Source organism: Ictalurus furcatus, chromosome 13, assembly GCF_023375685.1.
Source record: "Ictalurus furcatus strain D&B chromosome 13, Billie_1.0, whole genome shotgun sequence".
Lineage (NCBI taxonomy): Eukaryota > Metazoa > Chordata > Actinopteri > Siluriformes > Ictaluridae > Ictalurus > Ictalurus furcatus.
In genome coordinates, this window is record NC_071267.1 from 6,192,277 (window position 1) to 6,205,578 (window position 13,302).

Consider the following 13,302-nt stretch of genomic DNA (forward strand, 5'->3'; position numbering starts at 1 on the left):
AATCCTGTACCCAATTCATCTGAAAACACAACAGGTTTGATATTGTATAGCTTACACAACATACTATATCTCGTCATTTTGGAGCTTATCGGATTTCAGAAAAGCAATAAAAGTACCTGCATTTTAGCCCAACAGTTGGGTTCTTCAGCTCTTAATCCTTTGATATCTTTTGTACTCCTACATCTGTGCATGTGCACAAATTTAAACCATAGAAAGGAAGGAACCAAGCTTATCTATGCCTTTGGAAGTACAGACAGCTCAGAGAAAGACCACATTATTATTATTACTATTATTATTAGCCACACTAAATTGTTTAAAGCCAATAAACAATTCCTACGGTGATTGCGTGAGGATAGAAACTGAGACAATTCTACATCCAACCGTTCTACACATTCAATATGCAACTTTTTTAATATAACCACTAACAACACACACCCTAAAGGATCAGTTTTTATTACTCATCACTCCTCAGGAGTTGTTTATTGTCTTTCCTTCAAGAGATGCAATCAGCTGTACACTGGAGAAACCAAGAGGAGACTGGCTGATCATTATATTGAGCAATGATGAACATAATATTAATGGCATCTCTGTGTGCATCGCTAGTTGTTATGTGAGCAATGAATTGAGGAGCTCATCCACTTGTCTATTGAGGACAAGGAGCTCACCTACACTCTCAAAACCCCATGGAATGAATGTCATCTTTTGACTACAGCCATTACATCAACCAATTCGGATAGCTTTTGCTTTCACTGACCTACAGTTTCAGAAGCACTTTGCGCCTGCACAGCTGATGAAGGACTTTTGTCCATAACACTCCTGTGTCTCTAAACATTCAGTGAACTATTTTTTACTACTTCCACAATTATTACATAAGTACACTGCAGTTACCTCTGGATTCTATATACAGTAAATATGTGTGATAATTTATTAACTATGTTCATATTTTTAGATGTTTGAAATCTACTACTCCATTGAATAAACAGTTTGTCTATTTACAAAATACTTTATTTAAAAAGTAGCTGGAAAACAGTGTTAAAACTAATGGCTCCCCTATGGAAGTCTAATGCAGTGGACCCATGTAGGCCCAGCAATGCAAATACATACACTGATTTATGATTGAAGAGAGAAAAAAAATCCAGCCAGTTGGTCATGCCAGGAGCTGTGTGTAACAGGCATTAGATTTGGTTTACACATTTGGTCTAATTTATCACAGCTACAGGCATAACATCCTAAAGAAGCGCTCTTCATTTTCTCTCCAGAGTCCAACATCCTCTGGCAGAGGATGATCAAAGATGTGTTCATTTGTCCCCAAGACCTTTTATTAATTAAAGCACAGGACCACAAAGAGACATCACCACTACATCTCATTCAAACCCATGCCCTTTTCCTTACAAATAGCCCTCATACACAACTATTGACAGATACATAAAGAACCTAGGCTGGACAATAATTCAATATCAATATATATCGCAATATAAATTTTTTCAATAACAGTGATGTGATTTTTAAACACATTTCCGACATTTCGACATACATTACAGCATTTGTCACTGACTGATGTTCAGGGCGCAGGCGTCAGTTCATTGTATTCAAGCCAAGCAGAAAGAACAGAACATAATTGGCTACGTGCGTGATGATGTACACCACAGACACGCAGCCAGTGCTCAGCAGTAGTAGGCTAAGCTCCAATGTGGCAACTTTTAGCTACAAAATGAGTATCCCTGACCACAATACAAATACGACTGAATGAGCTTCCACAAGTGAGGAGAAAGCAGACAAAATGGTTGATGAGAGGAAAGACTAATTCAGTGGTATGGAAGTGGTTCGGCTATCTAAGATCTGATAAACTTTAGGTTTCAGTGTGCTGCAAAATGTGCCGGAGAGTGGTGCCAACTAGAAGCGGGAACACATCAAATCTGTTCCAGCATCTGAAGCAGTTCCACCCGATAAAATATTCTGAGAGTTAGAAGATGAAGCACCATAAAAGTTTAAGCCAACCTGTCTCTGAAATATCACCGCCACCCCCATCCCCATCCCCATCCCCAGCTGTGTCAAAAGAGAAACCCATGCAGCAAACACAGATGGCTGCATTCATGCATTATGACAAACAATCTAAATGTCATAAAGGTATTACTAAGGCTGTTACAAACTTTTTGTCTAAGGACATGATGGCGTTTAGTATGGTGGAAAACGTGGGCTTCAGGAAAATAATGTTAGTCATCGACCGCAGATATGAGCACCGTGGCCAGAAATATTTTTCACTCACAGCTATACCTACCCTTTAGGGTGAAGTCAGGGAAAGGGTGGAGGGTCAGTGTCATTTTGCGACCACAGCTGACCTGCGGTGAAGCCGAACCTCGGAACCATACTTGAGCCTGACAGTCCGCTTTATTGACCAAGACTGGAAGCTTGTCACCTTATGCCGCTAATCAGTTTACTTTCCTGAGCATCACATGGGCGAAGCAATTGCAGCTGGACTTACGGATGCGCTCACCTCCTGGGGACTCAGCGAGGACCGCCACGTCTGCATCACCACAGATACCGCGATCTATTTTGATGCAGACCTGGCGCAAATGGTTGTGGTTGATTGAGGGGCAGGCTGGGATTATTGACACAAAGTAAGCTGATTTTAATGATGTAATAATGTAAAATGTTTGCTCAGCTCTTAAAAACACGTAGCAGGCTCTGACTGGAACCCAAACCTTTGAACAGTAACAAAAGAGTTTGCTGCAACCAAACTGGTGGTCTCATGGTTAGGATTCTGCACTCTCACTGCCGTGGCCTGGGTTCAATTCCCGGTCAGGGAATCTTTTTTGTTTTGTTTTTATCTTTGGATAAAGATTTGTGTTTTATAAAAAGACAGTCTATTTTCTGCAATCTGATAACGACGCTGCAACAACAACAAGCATGGAGGAGATTCAAGCTGTGCTGCTGTTGATTGTGATATATTGCTTTGCTAAAGAGGTAATTGAGAAAACGCTGGAAAAGAGACAAGCAGTGGTAGTAAATTGAATTTAGAATGCTCGTAATGCTAGACTTAAATTAAGCAAACGGATTTTATCAGCTATTGAGGAGACGACTGAGACGAACGTGCACGAGCACGAGTTTTCCTGTATGAACAATGCCCAGCTCGCTTAACCCACTTATTATAGTTTTAAGTATACTTTTTCATTGCGGGTTGCCGTGTCCAGTACCTGCTGTATTTCGTCCTCAGCATAAATACTAATTTCACATTTCTTGTTTGTATGAGGGCTTTTCAGAAGTTTGTAGGTACAGACATCCGTTGTGGGCGTTCTTGGCAGTTTTTCTGAGGCTTTTATATTGGTCATCTCGACATCAGTATTATATCATATGGACAGAAATTGAGAAATATATCGTGACATAAATTTTGGCCAGATCGTCCAGCTTAAAAGAACCGTTGACAAAAAACTATCTGACTCAACATATGATCTAAGAAAAGGTGAAAGAAAGAAGACAATCAGCTTTACTAAAATGAACATTTTGCCTTTGAGCTGCATTAGTATTCAACAGCAATCACCATGTCTGCTTATCGCCTAATGCAGCAAAATGACACAGATACTCCTGAGGCTTCTTTTATTATTATTTTTATAGCTCACATAGGATAAATTAAATGGGAGAACTTCACACAGGACAGTTCAGTCCTGCTTACAAGAATGACTATCTGTTCAAGAGAATGAACTTTACTGTTGAGTGTTGTATTGACTGGGGATGTGCTGAGTGGGCATGTGCTGAGTGGGGATATGTCGAGTGGAGATGTGTTGAGTGGGAATGGATTGAACAGGGATGTGTTGAGTTGGGATATCTTGAGTGGGGATACGTTCAGGGGGGATACGTTGAGTGGGGATATGTTGAGGGGGGATAGGTTGAGGGGGGATAGGTTGAGTGGGGATACGTTGAGGAGGATAGGTTGAGGGGGGATACGTTGAGGGGGGATAGGTTGAGGGGGAGATATGTTGAGGGGGGGATATGTTGAGTGGGGATGTGTTGAGTGGAGATGTGTTGAGTGGAGATGTGTTGAGTGGGGATATGTTGAGTGGGGATGGACTGAACAGGGATGTGTAGAGTGGGCAGAAATCTGAAATAACAAATTTTCTCAATGTCAAAATATTTGTAGATATGACTGTATGCTTCACATTGATTTCCGTTAAACATACTGGCTCAGATAAACTTTACAATGGTTGGTTATTTTAATTCACAACACAGAGCTGGCAAGTCACTTGAAGTTACCTGAAGCAAAGTGGTTCAATTCATAAAAATGGGCACTACATCACAGATGTGCAGCACCATCACAGAGCTGTGAGGTAAAAATCAGAGAATAAAACATTAGGTGAAGTACAATTATCATACATATATACATATATACACACACACACACACACACACACACACAGTATCTCACAAGAGTGAGTACACCCCTCACATTTTTGTAAATATTTGTTTATACCTTTTAATGTGACAACACTGAAGAAATGACACTTTGCTACAATGTAAAGTAGTGAGGGTACAGCTTGTGTAACAGTGTAAATTTGCTGTCCCCTCAAAATAACTCAACAAACGGCCATTAATGTCTAAACCGCTGGCAACAAAAGTGAGTACACCAATAATTGAAAATGTCGATACTAGGCCCAAAGTGTCAATATTTTTTGTGGTCACCATTATTTTCCAGCACTGCCTTAACCCTCTTGGGCATGGAGTTCATCAGAGCTTCACAGGTTGCCACTGGAGTCCTCTTCCACTCCTCCATGATGACATCACGGAGCTAGTGGATGTTAGAGACCTTGTGCTCCTCCACCTTCCGTTTGAGGATGCCCCACAGATGCTCAATATGGATTAGGTCTGGAGACATGCTTGGCCAGTCCATCACCTTCACCCTCAGCTTCTTTAGCGAGGCAGTGGTCGTCTTGGAGGTGTGTTTGGGGTCGTTATCATGCTGGAATACTGCCCTGCGGCCCAGTCTCCGAAGGGAGGCTCTGCTTCTATCATGCTCTGCTTCAGTAGAACTGTAGCTCCCCAGTGCCGGCAGCACTCATGCAGCCACAGACCATGAAACTCCCACCACCATGCTTGAATGTAAGCTAGACACACTTGTCTTTGTACTCCTCACCTGGTTGCCGCCACACACGCTTAACACCATCTGAACCAAATAAGTTTATCTTGGTCTCATCAGACCACAGGACATGGTTCCAGTAATCCATGTCCTTAGTCTGCTTGTCTTCAGCAAACTGTTTGCGGGCTTTCTTGTGCATCATCTTTATAAGAGGCTTCCTTCTGGGACGACAGCCATGCAGACCAATTTGATGCAGTGTGCGGCGTATGGTCTGAGCACTGACAGGCTGACCCCCCACCCCTTCAACCTCTGCAGCAATGCTGGCAGCACTCATACGTCTATTTCCCAAAGACAACCTCTGGATATGACGCTGAGCACATGCACTCAACTTCTTTGGTCGACCATGGCCAGGCCTGTTCTGAGTGGAACCTGTCCTGTTAAACCGCTGTATGGTCTTGGCCACTGTGCTGCAGCTCAGTGTGAGGGTCTTGACAATCTTCTTATAGCCTAGGCCATCTTTATGTAGAGCAACAATTCTTTTTTCAGATCCGCAGAGAGTTCTTTGCCTTGAGGTGCCATGTTGAACTTCCAGTGACCAGTCTGAGGGAGTATGAGAGTGATGACACCAAATTTAACACAACTGCTCCCCATTCACACCTGAGACCTTGTAACACTAACAAGTCACATGACACCAGGAAGGGTAAATGGCTAATTGGGCCCAATTTGGACGTTTTCACTTAGGGTTGTACTCACTTTTGGTGCCAGCAGTTTAGATATTAATGGCTGTGTGTTGAGTTATTTTGAGGGGACAGCAAGTTTACATTGTTACACAAGCTGTACACTCACTACTTTACATTGTAGCAAAGCGTCATTTCTTCAGTGTTGTCACATGAAAAGATATAAACAAATATTTACAAAAATGTGAGGGGTGTACTAACTTTTGTGAGATACTGTGTATATATATATATATATATATATATATATATAAATTGTTAGAGAAAACAAGTTTCAGCTAATATGACCAAGCTTGTGTGTTTATTAAAAAAAATAATTCATGCTGTCACGTAATGGAGGTGAGTGTAGATTGATGCAAGTGCAGTAAAAGCTCTTAATGAGGCAGGCAGACAGGTCCAAAATAAAAGGCAATATCAAGATCCAAAAACAGGTGTAGGTCAGGAGATCAGCAAACAGTATAGACTAGGTGAAGCCAAACATTTATATCAAAAACAGGAAAGAAGTCAAATAATCGGAACAATATACACAGAGGCGAAAAATGGCTCTGTATGGCTCAGGCAGCAAACAATGAAACACAATATTTGTGACGTACAAAGACACATGAGGGGTTTAAATACACAAACTAATCAATGGGGAAACAGAAACAGCTGATAATGATGACACAATGGGATAACAACCAATAACAATATGGGGGCAGAGACAAGACTTGAATGAAAACAAGAACACACATGGTAACGTCAACAAAGTCTTAAGAACGCGGAAGCGCATGCTGAGTGAAGCGAGCGCTATGCACGCTGCACGCGTCTGTATTCGGGGCGAAGGGGAAATCCCTAACACATGCATGTAAAATGATTCAAATGATTCATTTAACAGAACTGTTCAAAATGAATGACTCATTCACAAACTATTTTTACTGATAGCACTTTACCGAGCTCAACACCACATCATCCTAGAAGCTTGATCTTGTAGGATTTATCATCATCATCATCATCATCATCGCCACAGGCAAATACACAGCCTCCAATTTAACACTAAGCTGTTAAGTCTTAGATATAGCTTTAGTTTGGCTGGAGACTTTTGGCCTACGGTCAAAACTTTGAAAACAGCTTTAAAAACAGATTTTTAAAACGTGTCTTTTTCCTCCCTTGATTAAAGATTAATATCACTTTTACTGCCTGCAGCAAGTCCACTGCTGCATTCAGCTCACAGTCTAACAGAGTTAATGAGGCCACGCTAGCAACATGTCAGTGTGAATTTAGTGTTTATCATAAAGATAGTGAGAAAACCAGAACTTCCATCACTTAAATCTCCCAAAGACATGCATCTTCTCACTTTATCTTTCTAATTAAAGCTGGAAAACAGAACTAGATTTCCATTTTGAAAGACCGTTAGCTGGATAAAATACAGATTCACCTCATACTCCCCCATAGGACCAAGAAAACACTATTTATAACATCAGGGCTCCAAAACGTAGACCAACACCTCTTTGTCCATCATGAGCTTTCCGTCATCCTCTGATTGCAGGGAGTAGAATAAAGAAGCCACAATCTGAGGTGCATTTCAGATCAATTAAGGCAGGAGCTGGAGTCACCGGTCTGAGAGTAAAAGTAGATTACTTAATTTTCTCCAGTGCTTGTTCCCAGTAGAATAAAGTGCTTGAGTATAACTGTGACTGTGTAATCAGATGCTTCCTGGAGTATGCATGTAATGTGCTTCTGTGGAAAAACATGCCCAGACTCCAGCAGCTCTAATGATTCAGTTATTAGCCAATTGTATAGAGGACAAAAGCCTACTTATTCAACAACAACCACCTCACATTCACAACTACTCATATTTCTTCAAACTATTGTCAAAACTATTGTCATGAATCACTTTCAGTGTACGTGTGATAACCAAGGCTCTCAGTGTACGTGTGATAACCGTTGTTGTGTGTTTTGCAGACAATCCCGACGCAAGCGAAGACTCCGCCCCCTGGCTGCACTCACGGCTTCTCCTGACGGCAAGACAGGATCCCCGTTACTCGGGAAACCCCCAGCACACCCTAGGCAACCCCACGGCGACGAAACACTTCACACCCCCACTTCGACACACACGCACACCCACACCCTCTCACAACCCGTTGGTGAATAAAGATTTCTCCACGAGAGACACTGAAACGGCCTCCTGTGAGTCTGTGCTCTGTCCACCACTGGCTAAGTTCCCTCCACTGGTGGATGATGCAGGCATGAGCACAGATCCGCCCCTATAAAAATAAATAAATAAATAAATAATTTCAATAGATGAATTCCCTGCTGCAGCAACTAATGGAGGCCAGCCTCCAGCAGCAGACGATAACACAGCAGCTCGCCCAGAGCCTACAGGTCACAACCCAGGAGCTGCTGGCCCTGAAAGCCACGACCTCTGTGGACGCCCCTCCTCACCCTGATACCAGCCGAGAAGCCCAGGACCTGCTTCCCCACTTGTCCCCAGAGTACGATATCGAGGCCTACCTGGAAGCAAGCCTTCGAACGGGTCGCTCACCAGGAGAGCTGGGGTATCGAAGAGTGGCCGTGCATCCTCAGCCCGCTGCTTTCCGGAGAGGCGCGCATAGCTTACTATGCCCTCGCTCCGGAGGATGCAAGGGACTACGGGGAGGTAAAGAGAGAGATCCTGGCATGGTGTGGGCGGAACCCCCTCCAGGCAGCGGCGGAGTTCCACCGGTGGAGCTACAGGCCGGGAGCCAAGAGACATGGACAGATGGACACCCTCCTCTGCCTCACCAAGAGGTGGCTCCAGCCAGACCTGCATTCTGCCACTGAGGTTGTAGAGAGGGTGGCCGTGGAATGGTTCCTGAGGACTCTGCCGCCCAAGAACACCAGACCATGGGAATGCAAGCCCCTGGGACACCCAGGGAACTACTGACCGCGATGGAATGCACCCTGACCACCCTGGCGCTCGGCGAAGAGGGACAGCACCACCAAGGCCGCCCAGACTACGGGACACCCGAGGGCAAGCCCAGACCGACTGAGCTGGACCAGGGGATGCCGAAGAAGACCCAGAAAACCTGGCCAGCAGGGCGTGTCCTCCCCACGCTGGACCTGCCGAAACCGCCCCAGCGAGCGAAGGAGGCACAAGTGTGGCAGGCCTACATGGCCCGAGGCGAGGAGGATGCCAGGACAGAAGGTAAGCTGCACACACACACTAACCCGCTCTCGATTGTGTTCCAGCAGGTAAACCGGCAGGGGAACTTTGGCCAAGAGCGGAAAGAAAACAGCCGCCTGAAGTATTGTTGGGCCCAGGTGCGCCAGATCGAGGGGTTCGACCAGGGCTAACGCACGGCCCCAAGGAAGCCCCCGCCGGTGCCCCTCATCCCGCTTCCCATCATAGGCGTCCCCTTCGAGAGGATCGGCATGGACCTCGTCGGGCCGTTCCCAAAATCCGCCCGAGGTCACGAGTATATATTGGTAATCGTGGACTACACCACCAGGTACCCCAAGGCGGTACCACTGCATAAAGCCACCTCCCGGAACATCGCTAGAGAACTGGTGCTCCTGTTCAGCCGTGTGGGGATCCCAAAAGACATCCTAACTGACCAGGGTACCCCGTTTGTGTCAAAGCTTATGAGTGATCTGTGTCGGCTGTTGCAGGTGAAAAACCTAAAGGTATCTGTCTACCACCCACAAGCAGATGGGCTGGTCGAATGGTTCGACCGGACTTTAAAGCAGATGTTGCACCAAGTGGTAGACGAGGAAGGGAGGAACTGGGACCTCCTCCTGCCATACGTCCTCTTCGCCGTCCAAGAGTGCCCCCAGGCATCCATGAGCTTCACACCCTTCGAGCTCCTCTTCGGACGGCGACCTCGTGGACTGCTGGATGTGGCACGGGAAGCATGGGAAGAGCAGCCTTCCCCATTCAGCTCAGTCATCGAGTATGTACAGGAGATGCAGGAGAAGATCGACCGAGTGGCCCTGATCGTCCAGGAACGTATGAGAGCTGCCCAGGAGGAACAGTAACGAGTGTACAACCGTCCAGCACAACCCCGTGAGTTCCAACCTGGCGATCGGGTACTCCTGCTAGTACCCATAACCCTCAAATGCTCAGTTGTATGAATGAGAAAAATGTAAGTAGCTCTGGATAAGGGTGCCTGCCAAATGCCATAAAATAAAATAAAAAATAATTCTACTTTGGATTCTAACAGAATTTCAGGCTATGTACTAACTGTAGTTTTTACCCTTTACGACACATTTTCAGCATGAAAATATGTCCCCAAAAATGGCTAACAATAGCTGTTGTTACATCACTCCTTAAAGGGTCATGAAACCTCCCTCTTTCAGCTCGTCTACCTCTCAATGTTTTTGAAAAATGCAACTTAAATGGGTGTGGATGGCTGTGCAAGAAGGGAGGGTGAGTGGGCGTGGCAGGGAAAGGCAGGAGAGGAAGAGGTAGGCGAGCCTTCACAACATTAAAAAAAAAATGGATAGTGACAAATTTTGCAGATGAGGCAGAGGACTTCTCTCCTCTTGAATCCCCAGGGCTAAATGGAGACACAGTAGATAGCAGTGACTATGGAGGAAAACATACAATAATACCGCAGGCAGTGCGCATAGGAGAAGTGTGGGAATGGTAACTAGGTAATAGGCTCGAGCTTTTCACGAATAAAAGGTGAAGGCTCTTCCCTTCAACGCGGACTCTCCTTGCATAATTTTACACGCAATGGCCCACGGAGCTTTAAGTGGTTTAATTAGCTCAAAAGGTAAGTAAAACTGTCATGGTTAAAATTAGACACATACCTCATTTGAAGGGATAGGAAAGTCCTCGGGACTGAGTACCGCATCATTGTGTAGACACAAACTGTTTTTATGAGCAAGTCTGAAGTCCAGGTTTCTCCAATTCTCATAGCTCTCCCAAATAAACACACTTGAACTCTTACACCACTGAAACGAACACCTGCATCCCATTTGAACGCCTCTCTCATCTACAACATCTGTAGGAAAGCACCACGTGCTGTCATGAATAATTAAGAGACGGCATCTTCTCATAGGATAAAAACAAGCAGGCTCATGAATAATTATGAGACACCGACACGTCATCAAAGTACTATAATACATTGCCATGTCACTGCCTGTGACCGAGATTTTAAACCAGGAAGACGAAAATAGCGGAAAAAAAGCTAAAAATTAATCAGCTTTCTCCTACTTTTACATTAGTTCATTTTTTCCTCCTCTCACAGAAATTCTTTCATCTGATTTTATCTAAATTTGAAAGGACAGCTTTTACAGTTAAAGAATATGTACAAGATGATGTGAAACAATGGTGCAGCAGGGATGGTGAGCTCTGTTGGAGCAAGGGTACTGCTTTTGTCTCATCTTCATCAGTTTCTGCTATTGTTATTTCTATTGCTATTATTGTCATCATCGGTTGTGTTATGAAAATAACAATAAAAAAGACTTTGATTTAAAAAAAGAAAAAAGCATTAGTATGGCGTTCCTAATAAAGTGACCAGTGAACAACTGTTTCATCATCCTAATTTAAATTGAATAAAAGTAACATGCCTAATGTTTTGTTTTATTTTGCAAACTGGTGCTGGCAAAAGTGTCTGTAAAGTGATATAAAGCATACAGAAATGCTAAAATAAGTCTGCTGTTCTTCTGCTAAAAAGTTAATAGAGCATTATCAATTGTGCAATTTAGCTTGAGGGGGAAAAGCAAAGTGAAAGAACTAATTCAGTTTTATTAACTGGAATGTCATGCTGCGTTTTAACATAATTGTGAACGTTAAATCTCTCCACTAATTAGTAGCACTGAGTAGATGCTTGGTTCTCCCTGTAAATGGTCTGCACTTATATAGCGCTTTTGTAACAGTACAAAGTTTTTCGTTCACCCATTCACACATACACTCACACACACCAATGGCTGCAGAGCTGCCATGCAAGGTGCTAGCTTGCCATCAGGACTTGGGGTTGAACGGGGGTTCAGTGTCTTGCCCAAGGACACTTTGGCATGTGGAAAGATGTGGGCCAGGAATCAAACCACCAACCCTACGATTAGTGGACATCCCGCTCTACCACCTGAGCCACAGCCGCCACTGTAGTATTTCATCTTCAATTGCTGACTCTTTCAGAAGTAATTTCATAAGAATTAATCTATAGGTATGTATTAATTAACTAGACTGCTCTCTAATTGTACAATATCACAATTTAAGAAGATTTTTAATTGTACAGTCAAAGTTGTAAAGAAAGTTTGTGAACCTTTTAGAATTTTCCATATATATCTGCATAAAAATGACCGAAGACATCACATTTCCAGACAAGTTCTAAAAGTAGACAAAGAGAACCCAATTAAACAAACGAGACAAAAATATTTATACTTGGTCATTTCTTTATTGAGGAAAATAATCCCGTATTACACGTCTGTCAATGGCAAAAGTCAGGTGTTTGTCAATGGGATGACAATCAGTTGTAAGTGAGCCCCCTGTTTTATTTAAAGCTTCATGAAACACTAAATGACATTTTCGGAGATTTTAACAGAGGTGTTCGCATCGCACATCATAAAAGACAATCTTTGCATCCGTTAATTTTAATTGTAGGAGAAAGCTGGTTAATTTTGAGCTTTTTTCTGCTTCCTGGTTTAAAATCTCGACTGGTCCCACGTTGCAGGCAGTGACATGGCAATGTACTATAGTACTTCGATAAGGGTCAAAGGTCACAGTGTGCCATCTGTGTAAGTTGTGAGGTTTAAAAGGAGTTTGAGAATGAATATTAAAAATGAACTGCTCCTGAATACTGATGCGTGTGAATAAGGAGGTGCACTAAAAATCAGCCTGTGTTCCAATAATTTCTGAAAGAGATATAATCTTCTCTACATTAAAGAAAGTGAAAGGATGTTTTTTTTCCCCTACCACTCTGTCTGGTCTCACTGTATGTCACATAATGTTGACTTAAACAGCAGGCCAATGAGAGATCTTTAGTGCTATAGACTGTGTTTAACATCTAATTCAATCCATCTAACAAATAACCCAGGTACAATATTCTGTGCGACACTAATCTGTGCCAACTAACTAAAAAACAATGTTGAGATTTAGAGTTAGAGACCTCTGTCCTAATATCACTAGACGTAAGAAAGTTTCAGGTTAAACAGATATTAACATATCTTAGAGAGGCTAGGGTTTGTTTATATTCTTGAGTAATGTCAAATAAAGAGCATTGCATTTTTCTTAAAGAGGAAAATGAGGACATCCATGATGACTGCTCATGATAATGAGATTTATTCATTTGGCATGCTCACTAATGTGATGATGGCTTGTACATCCTGTTTATATAAAATACATCTGAAATCTCAGCACATCAGTTCAATACACTTACTGCACTGATTAGCAGAGGAAGTTGGCAGAATGTCAAGAGTTGAGTGAGAGTTAGAGAAGTCTTCTATTATCTTCACACCAGGAAATTACATTAATTAGAGATCACTAGACATAAGAATGCCACAGATCCAGGTTGTTGTTCTATGTACAGATATTGTATA

The 13,302-nt window shown here is 43.1% G+C and overlaps 1 protein-coding gene across 3 annotated transcripts in view; it reads right to left on the reverse strand.

Moving 5' to 3' along the window:
* Window positions 1-13,302, reverse strand: part of LOC128616697 (zinc transporter ZIP11) — a 160,924-nt gene that overhangs the window by 122,321 nt on the left and 25,301 nt on the right. The gene's annotated exons all lie outside the window — the stretch shown is intronic.